At 43.7% G+C, this 18735-nt stretch overlaps 1 protein-coding gene across 3 annotated transcripts in view; it reads left to right on the forward strand.

Annotated features, from left to right (window-relative positions):
• Nucleotides 1-18735, forward strand: part of CASZ1 (castor zinc finger 1) — a 245546-nt gene that overhangs the window by 155008 nt on the left and 71803 nt on the right. The window contains exon 4 of one of the 3 annotated variants that reach the window (XM_069742843.1): nt 13437-13487. The exons of the other annotated variants lie outside the window; for them this stretch is intronic. The gene's annotated coding sequence lies outside the window, so the exon portion shown is untranslated. The remainder of the gene's footprint in view (nt 1-13436; nt 13488-18735) is intronic. 3 annotated transcript variants of the gene reach the window in all.

Below are 18735 nucleotides of genomic sequence, written 5' to 3' on the forward strand. Positions count from 1 at the left end.
GTCCTGGTGAAGAATGAGCAATCACTTGTGTGTCACCGCGTCGCCCATCTACCTGCTAGACCCACCTCTCACTTATCACGTTTCCCCACTTTTCCTTTCTCTTCTCCCCTCGCACTCTTTCTCCTTTTTATAATTAATGATTAGTTTTAATTGGTTTGCTTAGGCAGTCTGACAGCAAATTAGCTAAAGCAAGCCAGCCGCTGCCAAAATGTGATGTGGGATTGCTTAGCTCTTCCAGTAGGTGAGCGAAGACTGAGGACAATTTTTCCTTGACTTTTTTTTTTTTTGTGCGTGTGAGATTTGGGGTCGTGTGTTTTAAAGCAAGTTTTCCCGATGCAAAACTGAAAAAAAAAATCCTGAGTATTACATAAATTGGATATAGTTTAAAAGGTTCATGTAAAATATGAGGAAACTATAATCTACCAGATAATTTCAGCTTTAATATGAGAAGGCATGTAATAGTTCTTCTGTAGAATTACTCAAAGGGTTTTCCCACAAACAAAAGTTAATTTTAATCAATAGGTGTAAGAATAATAATAATTTCCACAATTGGATGTGTTTTTTTTAAAAACATGTTCCTGTGCTGAGATAATAATAAATAATCTTTATTTTTATATAGCGCTAACATATTCCGCAGCGCTTTACAGTTTGCACACATTATCATCACTGTCCCCGATGGGGCTCACAATCTAGAATCCCTATCAGTATGTCTTTGGAATGTGGGAGGAAACCGGAGTGCCCGGAGGAAACCCACGCAAACACGGAGAGAACATACAAACTCTTTGCAGATGTTGTCCTGGGTGGGATTAGAACCCAGGACCCCAGCGCTGCAAGGCTGCAGTGCTAACCACTGCGCCACCGTAATCTTATACATGTGCCCCTGCTGTACTGTGTAATGGCCGTGTCTGACCGTGCAGGAACATGGTCTGATCATACCACATCTCCTGAGCAGGGGAGGACTCAAAAGTGAGGACACCGACATTACAGAACAGTATTGCAGCTTATTCTTTTTGGGAGATAAAACATTTCCCTGCCTGTTTTTAGACAATGATTTACTTCATGGAAAGAATCATTAGCGATCCCGTGCAGTAATGTCTGTATCCTCTCCTGCGTCCTCCCCTGCCCAGGAGCTGTGGTATGATCAGACCATGTTCCTGCACGTTCACACACGGCTATCAGGGGCACATTTATACGATTATCTCAGCACAGGGATATTTTATTTAAACGCATCCAATTGAGGAATTTATTATTATTCCAAGATCTATTGATTAAAATTAACATCCCTTTAAATGGCTTAGACCACTAAAATCGTACATTTTATGTCACAAATGATCACTAAAGGTCCAATTATTGATCCCAAAGACTGGGGTGTCCAGCCTGTGTGAATGCGTTGTTGTACTTGAATGTGTGATGCCGCCGCCATTTACTTCTCAGTCCTATAACATTTTGCAGTGGTCACTCATGCGCACTATTCACACATGATAACTGGGGCTCTCGTTCACAGAAACCGCGGGACTCCTAGTGCTCGAGCCTCTCCCAATCTCTATCTCCTAATAGATGATGATAAAATAGAGTTGGAATAAATGGCACCTGCAAAGATCTAACAACGGGGTTGTCCCACAAACAAAGTTCATGTTAATTAATAGATGTTATAATAAAATATTGGAATAATATAATATGTAAAAAAGCATATGGCTCAATGGCCTAATTTAAATATGCACGGTAATAACAAAGGATAAAAAAAAAAATCTAGAAAAATACAAATTAAGTATGTGCACAGAAAAGTGCCCCCAAACACGGTATGATACCCCACAGTGAATTCCTCCACACACGGCATGGTGACCCCCATTAAGTATGATTCTTCAACTGTAATTCCCACACAGCCCTCCATACAGTATATTGGCCATTAAAACTGTTCCTTAAAGGGAACCTGTCATCTGAATTTGGCAGGACCGGTTTTAGGCCATATGGCAAGATTGCCTTCTGCAGGCGTGTACTACGGAGGACAGAGAATGAACTTCAATCCAATATTGTGGCCAGCATGCAGCCAGCAGGTAAGGAAAGGGTGAATCAAACACCCGAAAACTCCGCCAATATGGCCCAAAACCGGTCCCGCCAAATTCAGGTGACAGGTTCCCTTTAAAGGATAATGGCCACAAACAAAATGTGCTCCTTACAGTATAAAGAGCCCCACATAGTCCTCCATACTGTATAGTGGCCACAGAAGTGCTCCTCACAGTATAATGGGCACAAAAAGTGCTCCTTACAGTATCATGACTCTACATAGTCCTCCATACAGTATAATGGCCGCACTCAGTGCACCATACAGTATAATAGGCCCCACATAGTGCTCCATCCAGTATAATGACCCCAATGTCATGGTGCTACATACAGTATAATGTCCCACATAATGCTCCATACAATGAGCCTCAGATAGTGATCCATACAGTACAGTGAGCCCCACGTAGTGCTCCAAAAAGTATAATGGCTTCATATAGGGCTCCATACAGTATAATAAACCCCACATTAAAAAAAACCCTAAAATAACTGATTACCTCTGCCCGTATCCCCATTGCTACAGTCTGTTCACAGTGTCTCCCATCCTCTCCACATCTCGGTATAGCGGGCGTTGTAATTATATTATAGTGTCCACTGCGCTGAGACCTCAGACGCAAAGGGAGAATGATGGGAGCGGGCGCGTCAGCGGATGCTCCCTCCTCCATCACTACTTTAGACGGTTTTGGCATGTAGGATGCTGATATAGTTGATAGTGTGGTGCTGTCTGGGAGATCCGCCCGGCGTTCCAGATCCAATATACTCGGTGGGGACCTGCCCGACGTCGTGGGCCATATATACTCACTCTGCAGAATAGATTAGGCCAGAGTTTGACACGTGCTCTAGAACGATGATTAGTGATAGTGTAAAGGTTGCTGGCTTTGTCCTTCTCTAGGACTGCAGAACCTGTATCCATTGCTCCAGCAGCGGGGAAATGTGGGCACTTTTTTGTACACAACTGGTTCATTATCCAACACGAAAAACATTAGAAGCTGGGCCTGTGATAGATGGAAGGAGGATGCAGGTTTTATAGATCATATTTGATAGGAGGGAATGGGGCTGTTTAGACAAGCGGCAGAGGACAGAATAAATGATTGTCGTTATTAAATAGAAACATCCAATTTATCTCCGATACTTGTTGGCTGTGTTCAGTCTTTGGTCGTGGAGTTGGAATCAATCACTGGTCTGTATGTTCTCATTTGTAAACATGTGCTCCACACATTAACCCCTTAGTGTCGGGGCCAAATTTTTGAAATGTGATCAGTGTCACTTTGTGGCAATAATTCTGGAACGCTTCAACAATTCCCAATGATTTTGTGAATGTGTTTTTTTCATGGCACATTATAACTGATGATAATGGTAAATTTAGGCTGATATGTTTTTTGTTTATTTAAAAACAAAAATTAGAAATTTGATAAATTTTAAAAGTTTAGCAAGTTTCAAACTTTAAATGAATGAATGTCCCTTTAATCCAGATAGTCATACCACACAAAAATATTAATAAATAACATTCCCACATGCCTGCTTTACATCAGCACCATTTTTAAAATGTTCTTTTATTTTGTTGTTTAAAATGCCATCAGTAACTTTAAAAATTTTTCCAGGAAATTGTCAAAACAATTTTTTTAGGGACCTATCCATGTTTGAAGTGACTTTGGGGGTCCTATCCGAGTATATTAGAAATCTCCCAAAAGTGATACCATTTTCAACACAGTGCCCCCTGACATATCGAAAACTGCTGTCAGGTAGTTTATTTACCCTTCATGTGATTTTCTGGAATTAATGCAAAGTGACATGACAGGAATGGAAAAATTTTATTTTTACCACCTAAATGTTGCTATCTTCTAAACAGGCCAATGTAGACGGCAGACTCCAAGGCCGCCATTTGGTTGTGATTAGCCAATGGAAACATCAGTACTAGTGATGAGCGAACATACTTATTACTCAAGATTTCCCGAGCACGCTCGGGGGTCCTCCGAGTATTTTTTAGTGCTCGGAGATTTAGTTGTTCTTGCCGCAGCTGAATGATTTACATCTGATAGCCAGCATAAGTACATGTGGGGGTTGCCTGGTTGCTAGGGAATCCCCACATGTACTTATGCTGGCTATCAGATGTAAATCATTCAGCTGCGGCAAGAGCAACTAAATCTCCGAGCACTAAAAAATACTTGGAGGACCCCCGAGCATGCTCAGGAAATCTCGAGTAACGAGTATATTCGCTCATCACTATCAGTACCACGCAATCATGATATCTGGGTGCTGATGGGGTTAAAGAGGAAGCCCCCACGCTGTTAACCAATTATATGATGTAGTCACTATTGATAACAGCATCTAAGGGGTTAAACAGATATGGACGGTGCCAATACTGATTGTGGCTGATGCAGCAAGTTGTCAGCTATAGTGGACAGCCGACAGCCGCTGGACTGTCACCTGTATGGGGAGGATATTCCCTTATATCTCAGGTCAGTCAAAATACTTTATCGTTGGTCATTAAGGGGTTAAGCATCGAACTGCAGAGGTGCAGGTTTTTATCACATTAACAGCTTTCCAGTTACCAGAGATAAACCACACAAATTTAATCCAACCTATAGTTTATAGAATGGTATGAAACCAGCAGGACAGATTATCTAGTAACATAATGAGAATGCTTTGCCATCAGTAATCCATAGTAATGTCCTATAGTTCTGTAACATGCAGCCAATGTGAAGACTCCATTATGGTCCTCCAGCTCTACAGGAGTTTCAATGACGGGGGGGTTTTCTTCTCTGGCTCAGTAGTGGCTTTCGGTCTGGTTCGTTGTAATATACATCGCCTGTAGTCTCCCATGTGTTTGAAGTTCCAACTTTTTTTACTGCATGACACAAGATTGCATTGAATGATGTAACTTCTCAGAATAGTTAAACTTGTAACCCATAAAACGAGTGCTTGAATCTGTAAATCCACAAAGCGTTGCCATTCAGTAGTTTTTTGTTTTTTTTTTACATGTAATAGATAAAAGGTGTAAATGTGCTTAATTGTTTGCAGGATGTCCACAGTTTCATGTGAAGTGATGGATCCTTATCTCACCATGTCCCAGATTCTTCTCTACTTGTGAAAGTTTGTGAGGATATCTAGCTAAGGCTACTTTCACACTAGCGTCGTACTCGGCCTGTCGCAGTGCGTCGGGCTGACGTACCGACGCATACTGTGGAAGCGCTGCACAACGGGAGGCAGCGGATGCATTTTTCCAGCGCATCCGCTGCCCCATTGTGAGTTGCGGGGAGGTGGGGGCGGAGTTCCGGCCGCGTACGTGCGGTTGGAAATGGCGGACACGACACTCAAAATAACGTTGCAAGCAACGGTTTTTTTTGTTCGGACGGTCTGCCACAACCGTCGCACAACAGTTGCGATGTGTGGCAATGCGTCACTAATGTTAGTCTATGGTGGAAAAATGCATCCTGCAGACAACTTTGCAGGATGCGTTTTTTCCCCAAAACGACGCATTGCGACGTATCCCAAACGATGCTAGTGTGAAAGTAGCCTAAACTGGAAGAGACTCGAGCAGAGAAACTCTGTGGCCCTCGCTCAGATATTCACAAGGCTTTGTGTCTTTTGCCTCCAAGCAACTTTAGCTGTCGCGTAACTCTGAAGTCAGATGTCCCAGGAGCGCGTCTATACATCAATATGGCTTCAAAATAGCAATAATTCCTGCGGGGCATCTCTGTGTCTTCGCACCACTACCGTGCTGTCTCTCACTGAAGATCAAATGGATAAAGACTGTTTAACGTCTTTAAAATTAATTATCAAGATTGTAAATATGTTTTCTAACGGGAACCTCGTGTACGGCCGTGTACGATCATTTCACTCTGACGCTTCCAGCAGTCACACCGTGGATGACTGTACTAAGTCGCCTTTCAGCATGTGGAAGTTTGTGTGCTAGACTTACTGTGCGCAGCAGCAGCGCAAGCTTGGCTAAATCTGCTTTGCTGTCTCTTTAATACTTTTTCTTGTGGCATTGGAGGGGTTAGGAGACAGGCAGAACATTTGCTGCCTCCCCAGCATCCTCTCGGAGAACTTCACTCCCCAATTGTTATGTGCGATCGGATCTGAAAGTTGCTCTCTAAGCTTCTTGTCACATTTTGACTTAATGAAGTGCAACTGAAGAGGGAATTTGGGTTCATCACGGCAGTCGCACTGCGCTCCCTTGTTGTCAGAAAAGAGGGGCGGTTTGGGACCGCAACGCAGCGCTGCAAGTCGTTATCATTCCGGTCAGTCTGTTTAACACAAAATTAAACAAAGAACTAATTAGTGCCTCATGAATTAATAAATGCACAGTTGCTTGGCTAGAAAAAAAAATAAAAAGAAGGGGTAGCAGGGAAGAAAGGCTGAGAGTTAGTGGCTCTGTGTCTTTGACAGGGGACGCTTTCTAATGGTGACATGAATGAAGTCTGCAGACAGTCTAACGTGGTGTTTTTTTCTTTTCGGCTTGGGCCTACACAACCACTAGAGTTTAACATGTTGTATGGATACAGACAAGAAGTTTGATTTTGACAGATGATGATATGACTACTTTGATATGGTTATCTTTTCTCCCATCTCTTTGTAACTACTGCAGTGATGCTGTGTACTGGTCTAAGACCTGCTCGTTCCATAGTAGTCCTCTCCAACTGGTGGCTCTCAGGGCGTGCTGGGAGCTGTAGTTCTATCAAACTGTAGAGTGCTTCTGAAACTGTAAGTTCCAATGTTTCTGGCTAGGCATGATGGCAAATGTAGTACTTGTGTTAGATAGGCACATGTCAAAGTTCTACGAATATTGAAAGGAAGTGATCTGCTTTCTAAACTGGGAACATTTATTTTGCCCTTTAAGGCCCAATAATGTAAGGATGAGGGATAATGAGACGAGTCCTGTTTGTCTGAGACATGGTGGTGATGTGCGGTTATAGGACGGGTTGCTGGTGCCAGTTTCTCCGGTCACTGGTAACGCTTTGTGCTGGTGGTGTATTGTCAGGGAATGCAGATCTCAGTCATTGGCGCTCTGTATGGAGGGGGCTGAGGAGTCGGGGAGGAGGGAGTCCATCCTTAAGAGGACATGTCAAGTGCAATTAGTGTTATCTGTCTAAATATGTACTGGGAACACAGCATACAAGAACAGGTTTCTATAGCTTTAATGGAGACATAAGCAAGGTCATATTGCCTCATAAAATCCCCCAATCTGATTTTAGGATTACGCATTCTCAGTAAATTGGCGTTGTTCTACTTGCATCACTGAAAAACATGAGGGGAAGATCACATTTGGCAAAACCAATGTGTGCACCTCTGATGGGACGAGAAAATGTGGTTTGTAATATATAGTGAGCATCTGCCATGTGTCCTGTACCGCACTCCTCCTCCTGGTCCGCATCTACACTTACAACCTGTAGAAAGCTACATTCTGCTTTTATTACTCTGATGTAATCCTGCAGCGTGTGAGCGATCGGGGCCTTTCTTCAGATCTTCTGGCTGATGTCTTTATCCAGGGATATCTTTACTTGTCTAACTATTGTGTCATGGTGACTAAACCATTTCTGTCTGTTGTGTTATATGTATGCCAGTGAGTGAGTGTCTGTCTTTTTGGAGATGAGGCCAAGCTGGTTTTTTGCTCTGCAACCCTTTTTAACTCCCAAGATAGAAACTGACATAATTGGCCGTGTTAGATACCAGAAGGGCCTCCATTTTTGTGTTCAATGGGAGAGTAGCTCCTGTGTCCTAGTGTAGGAGTGTCCCAAGTGTGAAGGGTTGACAGTGAGAGCCTACCCACATGGCAAGTTGATTAAAATGTGTAATTGAAGTGTTGATGCCGAGATGATCGATATATTTGTTTAGTCTTTTATAGATAAGGCTGCCATTTCATCACTGGTATGTTTTTTGTTTAATGTTTTGTTGGTTCCAATTGGCTTTATTTGTCTTCTCTGTTCAGCATTTTGCCTTCTGATTAGTAATTCTTTCCTCCTGTGTGTGATCTGTCTCCCTGCTGGCCCTCCCTCCTGATCACATGTGGCCAATTTCCTGTGCACTTAGTGTGGTATAAGTTTAGCGGCCTAGGTCTGTTTGACCGTGGTCTGTCTCCATAAGGATGTCTTTAAAAGGATGCAGCAGAAATAAGAACAGAAGGAACACTACACACTGCTAGTAAATATAATACCTTTCCATCATCTCTTTCCTCCTTAGCTCTCACCTTGCACACAAACACTATATCAGACTCCACTTCATTACTCCTGACTCTCATTCCCAATCTGCAAACACCAGCACACTCACACCAGACATTACTCTCACCTCTCCACATGACCCACTCCTCAACATCAAATCTCGACTACTAAAAAAAGCTAAACACTCTCCCTCTGAGTCTCCTCACTGCTGGTGACATATCTCCAAATCAAGGATCCTCACAGCTCCAACCTCCCATTATTTCAACCTCCTATTGCTCCCAAGCAAATGTCAAGGACACAAATCTCTCCCACTTCAAATCTGAGCCCTCCACACCCAACCTTGCTGGAATGCCCACTCCATCTGCAATTAACTCCTTGTCATTCACAACCTCTTTACCTCTCAGAATTTCACCTTCCTGGCCCTCACCAAAACATAGCGAAGTGGGGGAGGGTGTTAGCAATGTTATGGCAGCCTCAACTCACACTCCACATTCTGACAACAGACATGGTGGAGAAGTTGGCTTTATCCTTTCTACAAACTGCCACTGCCTTTATTAACAAATTTTCAACCTGGCTTCTTCACTTTCTTTCTGCTCACATTCCCATTATAATCAGGGCTGACTTCAACATTCCCATAGACACCCACCAGTCTACAAACTCCCATCGCTCACTTTTGAACTTACCCAGTGGTCTTCCCCAGCCACCCACACACACAGACACACATTAGACCTGGTCTTCACCCATCTCTGCTCCCTATGTAACTTCACAATCTCCCCTCTCCCTCTATTTGACCACCATCTACTCATATTCTCATCACTATCCTCCTCACGTGTCACCCATATCCACCAACTTGCGCACCCCTGCAGAAACAAATGTCAACCCTCATACTGACTATTCTACCACCATCCTCAGCTTCGCTTCACTCCACCACACACACATTGCCACTCTTGCATCAGCCATCAACTCGGTCATGCATGGCACAATGCGACAAATCAATAGACAACCATGGCACAATAACATCACTAAAAAGCGTCACTAAAAAGCATCACCAAACAGCTAAAATTGCAAAGCAGTGTTTGAAGATAACAAACTTAGAAGACGACTTCACCTCATTCAAACAAGCTACACTCACATTTAAATCACCTCTCACCTCAGCTAAACAGGCCTACTTTACATCCCTTGTATCTTCCCTATCCTTCACTCCCGAACAGTTGTTCAACACTTTGAACCCCATCCAACCTCTTTCATCTCTGCCAAGGACTTTGCTACACACTTCACAAATAAGATAGTCAAAACCAGGCAAGTCTCTGTGGACAAACCAACACAACCCCTTGTATGCCACACCAATGCCCTAGCCCCATAACCTCCATCTCAAACATCACTGAAGGAGAGCTTGCTCATCTTCTTTCAAAATGACACTTCATCCCACCCCCTCCCCAATCTCAACACTACACTTATCCAATCCCTAACCCATCTCTTCAACCTATCACTAACTTCTGGTACCTTCCCCTCTGTTTTCAGACATGCCACAATCACCCCTATCCTCAAAAAGCCAGCTCTTGACTCATGCACTATGTCCACCTATTGCCCCATATCTTTGCTCCCATTTACTTCAAAACTCCTTGAGCATCATGTCCACGCTGAACGTTCTTATCACTTTGCATCTAATTCTCTCTGACAACCTATAATCTGCCTCCCATCCTCACCTTTCCTCTGAGACTGCCGTGACCAAAATTACTAACGACTTAAGGTACCTTCACACATAACGATATTGTTAACGATATTGTTGCATTTTGTGACGTAGCAACGATATCGTTAATGAAATCGTTATGTGTGACAGCGACCAACGATCAGGCCCCTGCTGGGAGATCGTTGGTCGCTGAAAAAAGTCCAGAACTTTATTTCATCGCTGGATCTCCCGCGGACATCTCTGGATCGGCATGTGTGACACCGATCCAGCGATGTCTTCACTGGTAACCAGGGTAAACATCGGGTAACTAAGCGCAGGGCCGCGCTTAGTAACCCAATGTTTACCCTGGTTACCATCCTAAAAGTAAAAAAACAAACAGTACATACTTACCTACCGCTGTCTGTCCCCGGCGCTGTGCTCTGCTCTCCTCCTGCACTGGCTGTGAGCGTCGGTCAGCCGGAAAGCAGAGCGGTGACGTCACCACTCTGCTTTCCAGCCGCTGTGCTCACACAGACAGTGCAGGAGGAGTGCAGAGAAGCAGCGCGCCGGGGACAGACAGCGTTAGGTAAGTATGTAGTGTTTGTTTTTTTTACTTTTAGGATGGTAACCAGGGTAAACATCGGGTTACTAAGCGCGGCCCTGCGCTTAGTTACCCGATGTTTACCCTGGTTACCGGCATCGTTGGTCGCTGGAGAGCGGTCTGTGTGACAGCTCTCCAGCGACCAAACAGCGATCCGGATCGTTGTCGGTATCGCTGCAGCGTCGCTTAATGTGAAGAGGCCTTTACAGCCAAAGCTGACAGACAATTCTCTATACTCCTCCTTCTAGACCTGTCCTCTGCCTTCGACACAGTTGATCACTGTCTCCTACTACAGATCCCCTCCTCCTTTGATGTCAAAGACCTTGCCCTATCCTGGATCTCCTCCTACCTTAACCACACATTTAGCATTTCAAACTCCCACCATCTCTCTGTTGGTGTCCCTCAAGGCTGTGTCCTAGGACCCCTTCGCTTCTAAATCTATACATTTGGCCTGGGACTACTCAAAGTCCCATGGCTTCCAGTACCACCTATATACTGATGACACTCAGATCTACCTCTCTGGCCCAGACGTCACCGCTCTGCTCTCCAGAATCTCAGAGTCTCTATCAGCCATATCCTCCTCCTCTCGCTTCCTCAAGCTCAATGTGGACACATCTGAACTAATTATCTTCCCTACCTGATCTATCAATCAAAATAAATTAAATCACACTTTCCCCTGTCCCCAAAATCCACTGCCTCGGAGTAACCCTTGACTCTGCCCTGTCCTTCAAACCGCACATCCAAGCTCTCGCCACCTCCAGCTCAAAAATATTTCCAGAATCCATCGTTTCCTCAACCCTCACTCTACCAAAATACTCGTGCATGCCATATTCAACTCCTGCCTCGACTACTGCAACATCCTCCTACCTTCTAACACTCTCACACCCCTCCAGTTCATCCTTAAAGAGACTCTGTCACCTGAATTTGGAGGGAACAATCTTCAGCCATGGAGGTGGGGTTTGGGGTTTTTGATTCACCCTTTCCTTACCTGCTGGCTGCAATATTGGATTGAAGTTCATTCTCTGTCCTCCGTAGTACACGCCTGCGCAAGGCAAGCTTGTTAGTTTGGTTTATTGTAAGTGATATCTGTAACTTGTATGTAACCCCTTCTCATGTACAGCACCATGGAATCAATGGTGCCATATAAATAAATAATAAGGCGGCTCTGTTTATACCAGTTATAGTTATTAACATGGTTATTAAGGTTGAAGGAAGACTAGTTCAACCCATAGCCTAATCTAACATGCCCTAACATGTTGATCCAGAGGAAGGCAAAAAAAAAAAAGTTAGTTCACATTATAGTTATAAACTGGGAAAATCTCATTTTAAAAGGGGAAAAAAGGTCAGGTTTCATCACTGCCCAGATGTTCTAACCAATTACATAGGAGCCATGTAACATGGACGTTGTGTGTCTGGGATAGTAGGAGACTGTGTAAACCTTTCCCCCCCACTCATGAGGGGCAGTTTATGGATGGAAACGTGCTCTCAAAACTCTAAATAAGCGAAAAGAAAGAGGAGAGAGGGCGGCAGAAAGAGAATTTTTAATCCTCTTCCTTCTGTTCCTGCCTGGCAGCAGGGGACAGTGTGACTTTGAACACCGAGTTAGATTTCTCTTCTTTGGATCTGCTCAGCTAAAACAGAATGATACTGTAGATCACATAATTCAAGAGATCCGTTCTGGGAAGATGAGGGTTTGGATTAGTTAATTATCAACAATTGACACCTAACTTGCTGCTATAAATTTAGCAGTGAATCCCCCTCTACTTGGAGCTAAAGTTTTCCTATCAGATCTCTGCAACATATGGCGGTAAATAATTCAGTGGCCTCTTCCTGAGTGTGAAGAAGACTGGGGATGAATAGAAAGAGACTTTAGAAACTGTGCAAGTGACATCACCATTCAGTGAGGTTGCAGATAGTACCAATGGATTTTGGCACAAGGACTATGTGTACAATTACATAAAAAAAAATCTGGCTTTTTAGAAATTTAAATATTTGTATACATTTAGCCTGTGCACCCCTTCTTCCTTACCCTCCCATCAAGTGCCCGTTTTATCCACAGTAGGTGCACACGTTTAACGTCAGCTGCTTGGCACAGGCCTCCTCCTATAGATCTGTGCGGCACAGGCCTCCTCTTATAGATCTGTGTGGCGCAGGCCGCCTCCTATAGATCTGTGTGGCGCAGGCCTCTTCCTATAGATCTGTGCGGCCCAGGCCTCCTCCTATAGATCTGTGCGGCACAGGCCTCCTCCTATAGATCTGTGCGGCACAGGCCTCCTCCTATAGATCTGTGCGGCACAGGCCTCCTCCTATAGATCTGTGCGGCACAGGCCTCCTCCTATAGATCTGTGCGGCACAGGCCTCCTCCTATAGATCTGTGCGGCACAGGCCTCCTCCTATAGATCTGTGCGGCACAGGCCTCCTCCTATAGATCTGTGCGGCACAGGCCTCTTCCTATAGATCTGTGCGGCCCAGGCCTCCTCCTATAGATCTGTGCGGCACAGGCCTCCTCCTATAGATCTGTGCGGCACAGGCCTCCTCCTATAGATCTGTGCGGCACAGGCCGCCTCCTATAGATCTGTGCGGCACAGGCCTCCTCTTATAGATCTGTGTGGCACAGGCCTCTTCCTATAGATCTGTGCGGCACAGGCCTCCTCCTATAGATCTGTGCGGCACAGGCCTCTTCCTATAGATCTGTGCGGCCCAGGCCTCCTCCTATAGATCTGTGCGGCACAGGCCTCCTCCTATAGGTCTGTGTGGCACAGGCTTCCTACACACAGACGTCCTCCGCTGTGTACACACCGTACACCTGTTACATTAGGAGTCTTGTGTGCAGCTGACACTGTAGCGCTGCTGCTCACCACATGTTACTGCATACACTGTGGAAAACATCTAGTGTCTCTTATATACAGCTAAAGCCTTTGTTTTTCTTCTCATTTACTTCAATTAGGATGAAGTGAAGGCTGGGGCAGTGAAAGGGTTTGGGGCGTCTTTTTACAAGGTAAGAACAGTGACTTTTGGTCCTGCATACATACCAGTGTACTGTAGTTTTCTTTTATAACAACTTGCTGCCTGATGTTGAAACTAAAACCAATACAAACCTGGTCAAAGGGTCGGTCCCATATTTGCCCCACTTTTGGGTGGACGTGGCACAAGGCAGCTGTCGTTGGCATGGTAGATGTGTAAGGATATGTGCACACGTTTAGTATTTGCAACTGATTTTTCCACTGCAAACCCCAAGGTATTGGCAGGAAAAACGCTGCATGAAATACTCACATTTCTGAGAGCATGTTTTGACTTGCTTTTTCCCCATTCATTTGAATGGGTGAAAATACTTTGAAGGTACAAATCTGCATGAAAAAATAAGCAGCAAGTGCATAAAATTTCAGAAATCTCATTTACTTTAGTGGTACTGTAAAACACTGCGTTTTTGTCTATAAATAAAATAAACAGGACACTCAAGTCTTCGGGTATAAGCACACATTGCGAATTCGTAGCAGTTTTCCATCCAGTTTACAGTGCCATGTAAACTTATAGGGAACCAAATCTGCAGTGCCCATGGTGCGGAAAATACACAGCATGTCAATTCTTTGTGCGGATTCTGCTCCTCAATAGGAATCCGCAGGTGTAAAAACGCAGGTGAAATCTGCACAAAAAAACACTGGAAATCCACAGGTAAAACGCAGGGCGTTTTATCTGCAGATTTTTCAAAAGCTGAGAGGAAAAATCTGCACAGAAATCTGCAACGTGTGCACATAGCCTGAAGGTGATGTCTAGGTTAGTCTAGTATTGCAGTACCACGCTGTACCTGTAGGCTGTCACGGCGATTCAGATTTCTGACATGTCAGATCATCAAGAAGTCTTGTTGTGATTAGACAGCAGACTACACGGAGAAGCAAAATTTTCAATTAAAGTTTAACATTTATTGAAAAATATAAGACACAAAATATCAATACATCAAAATACCTAGTATCACACTTGCAGCCCTACATAATAAGTACATCCAGATGCACCATTACACATAAAGTAGAGGTATATATTACCTGAGTTTAAGGAGCTGTAGCAGAAATTGTAAAGGATGAGGAATGTGGGTAGTCCAGTGGTTCCCCCTCACCCCGACGCGCGTTTCGACCTTACCTTTTTCCAGAGGCATGTCGTGGAGGGCTTTTTAAAGAAAGCAGGAGCAAATGGTACTGCCGTAATGGAAGGTGCATATACCTATAATTGTCAGCCGTGGACGCTGCCATGCATGCAGTCCTCTCCATATGATAAGGACACTTCCAGGAATGCGATCGCTGGAACACACGCGGAACCAGAATCAAGCGCTCCCAGAAGAAAAAAAAAAACAGGGCAGTGACAATTCAAGACTAAAAACCCAGTTCACTCATGTCTGCAGGTAATGTGTAGATTATTCTAGTATTGCAGTACCACGCTCTACCTGTAGGCTGTCACGGCGCTGCCTGTGTGTCGAATCTTTAATCACCTCTTTAACATGAAGCTGTGGATTCAGATTTCTGACATGTCAGACGTTTTCAGGTGTAGGGATTCAGCTGCTAGGACCCACAACAGGGGGCAGCATTCTGAGAGGAATCAGGCAAGGACTATTAGGGAAAGCTACTTCATACCCTTTCAGAAAATATATGGACAAATATTGATCGTTCAAAGTTTTAAAAATGTCCAGCCTGCAAATCTGACAAGTGTGAACTAGTATAGTAGTCTGTACGCCACTCAGTAGTTCACATCTCTGGGGAGAGACCAGCAGAGCGGATCACAGCCGGCACAGGGTGCTCCCGGACCGCCACTGCTCAAAACTTAAAGTTTCAGAAAAATTCTGACATGTTAAGTTCACTGTTCAAATCCACCTTTTTATCTCAAAAGTTAAGTATATCCTGAGTTTATTATTATGTGATCCAAAAAGTATATTTTGAATAAGAATGAAAAAGAAGCAATGATAAAAATTCTACCAAATTGAGCCTTTTAGCAGGTGCACAGTCCGCACCCCAAGTGTGGGGTAGGTAACCGCTCCCGGAGACCTCTCGTTTCCTCTGGTCTGGCTGGTGTCAGGGGTTACGGGTGGATCTGCAGATAGTTGTGATGTAACATGCTCAGGTCCTGCAGGCCTCGGCCAGACATCCATCATCCTCCCTGCACAGAAGGCAAACATTAGCCCTGCTTTGTGTCCTGCTTTGGGTCTGTTTGGTTTTCTTTTTGTCTTTACATTTTGATGCCCAACTGTGAACCACTTTTCTTTTGTCCTGTCATTTTCTTTTTTTTATAAATATATACGCATCCACCCTTTTCTCCCATCCAGGCTAAACCCCCTCCTTAATTCAACCATCCTGCTTGTTTAGCTTTCGGCTTCTATTCTGACTTCAAAGCCATGCCCAATCATTGTCTGGCAGCTCCAGGCAGTGGCCTTGAAATAGGAACACAGAGCGAGCACACCGCAGGTCACACTAGGGCATGATGCCTGCCAGTGTGAGTGGATGCTCGGAGATTCTTACTATTCATTGTCATGGATCCTGGTTACTCGCTACAGATTATAGCGGAGGCTTCCTCCCATCAAGGGTTGGAGAATTTACACTTTTCTCAGCCAACCACCTGATACTTGTCTTGAACAGCACACGTCAGTCTATCTGCTGATTAAGTTCCTACAATGGGGAGATTTCTCATTTTGACCAATGGTAATAAAAAGTTCACATGCTCAGTTTCATTACCAGTCAGATCACAGCGTGTAAGTCCAGACACGAGCAACAGCGGCTGGTGAACCCTGGATCCTACTTACATGGATATCTAGGAGACTTCTTAGTTTAACTGAATTTTACGTGACCAGTACAGATCATTTCTATATCCATGTCTACCAAGAATTGGAGGAGCAGTCCCCATATTGGGTCACGTATTGCTCCCGAGAGGATACAATGGCCATTCCAGGGTGACTTGGTGATAGTCCTATAACCTGTGAAGCACAGACCGTGAAAACACAAACCCAAAAATCATACTGATATGTTGGTATTGTTACATCGGACACTCGATGGAAGCAGAAAATGGTGCGGTGATTAGGATATTTGTACAAGGGTCTTGTGTTAGGCAGACAATGTACTTGTGTAGTTATTAGGAGAATTAGTATGGAAATTCCACTGATTTATACATACATAGCTTCTTCTCTTTGCTTTTCAGCGGTGTCCTGTGGAGAAGAGGTTGGAAAACACAGAATTAAAGATTACTACATAATGGAGACTCAAAATATTATAGAAAATTCGTGATAATTGCAGCTGCTTATCTCCTTTTAACTCTATTCAGACACTAATAGCCCCCTCCCGCTAGGCAGAAATACTTTCCGGTTGGCCTTTATTGTGGGTTACAAGCCCAGATAGAGAAGAGATACAAGTCACATTTTACCAGTTACAATGGGGCTAATTAGGTGATGGTGAAAGGAATGACATTCGTGAAGCAGTTTATTCTAAGTAAATGGATAGATGTTTGAGGTAGGAAGGCGATGATGAGTCTTCTGCCTTCTCTATTAATCCCACAGACAGTGAATGGGATAGCACCGACCACCACTCCATTCAAAGGGACACAGGACTCTGGGACCGCCAACAATCACACACTTCATTCTTAGCAGACCCCTTTACAGAACTCCCATTTTTAATTACACAAGGCAAAGACAAGTAACAGCATGCCAGCGCTCCCACTGATATCCTAAACAGCATAGCGTATCACCGAATTAAAAAAAAAAAAAAAAAAGCGTTATTAAGGGTTAAAAGTTGACCAACAATTTCTCATTTTTCAAACAAAATTTACAAAATTATTTATTTTTTTAGGGACCACATCACATTTGAAGTGAGTTTGGGGTGTCAATATAACAGAAAATACCAAAAAGTGACACCATTCTAAAAACGGCACCATTCAAGAAGTTCAGTAACCCTTCAGGTGCTTCACAAGAACTAAAGCAATGTGGAAGGAAAAAAAATGAACATTTTACTTTTTTCTAAAAACATTTACTTTGGAAGGGCATCAGTAGAAAATGGACCACAAAATGTGTTGTGCAATTTCTCTCGAGTACGCAGATACCCCATATGTGGGGGAAAGCCACAGTTTGGGCGCATGGCAGGGCTCAGAAGAGAGGGAGCACCGTTTGACTTTATGAACGCAAAATTAGCTGGAATCAATGGTGGCACCATATCGTGTTTGGAAACCCCTGATGTACCTATAAAGTAGAACCCCCCAATACCACCCCTAATCCCAATCCTAATCAACCCTAATCCCAACCTTAACCCTAGCCCCAACCTTAAGTCTAGCTCTAGCTTCAACCCTAACCCTAATGGAAATAAATACATTTGTTTATTTTATTATTTTTACCTAACTAAGGGGGTGTTAAAGGGGGGGGGTTTGATTTACTATTTTTTTTTTTTATTTTGATCACTGTGATAAGGTCTGTCACAGTGATCAAAATGAACCAATAGGAAAAAATTCCAATTGTTGCCGGCAGGCACACTACACATGCGCCGGCCATTTTCTTCTCGGAAGATGCCGCCGGGGGACAGGACTGGGTGATGCAGCAGGGTCCAGGTACCCCATTCCTCTCTCCTCAGATGTGCTCTAGCAAATTAGATGGGAAATCAGACTTTATTTTTGTTGTTGATGCGTTATTCCGTGAACAACAGTGATCGGAACACTGGGGTCGGTAAAACCCGACTACAATCATGTTCTCTAACCCCCGGTAGCAGAGTCCCTGGAGAATTTCCGACGCTGGGGGGCGCTATAACCTTATTTCTCAGCGCCGTTAAAAAACGACGCTGAGGAACAAGTACCCTTAAACTGCCGCCGTGAAAAGGTGTATCGGTGGACGTAAGGGGTTAAATTAGAATGATTTTTACATGTGTAAGGATGGAATATTGTTCAGGAGAGAAGAAACTAAACAAGATCTGAAATTAAGGGGAAAGTTTAGAAGCAATCTTAGAATATTCTACTGATCGGTGCTAGTATGTGCCTGATACAAATGTCTAGATGTTGGTGTAAAGCGAACTGTGAAATTAACCCCTTAGTGACCAGGCCACATTTTCAACAATTCCCAGCGATTTGATATGTTTAAAACATATCAGAAATATGACAACTGTAAAAAATTTTTGCAACTTTCTAATTTTGAAGGATTATCCCTTTAATCCAGATAGTTTAAATATACAATTTGATTTTCTTGATTTTATTTTTGATATACTCTCCATGTTAAAATTAACCTACTCTTACAATTA

The sequence above is a fragment of the Ranitomeya imitator genome, chromosome 10 (genome assembly GCF_032444005.1).
Source record: "Ranitomeya imitator isolate aRanImi1 chromosome 10, aRanImi1.pri, whole genome shotgun sequence".
In the NCBI taxonomy this organism is placed as follows: Eukaryota; Metazoa; Chordata; class Amphibia; order Anura; family Dendrobatidae; genus Ranitomeya; species Ranitomeya imitator.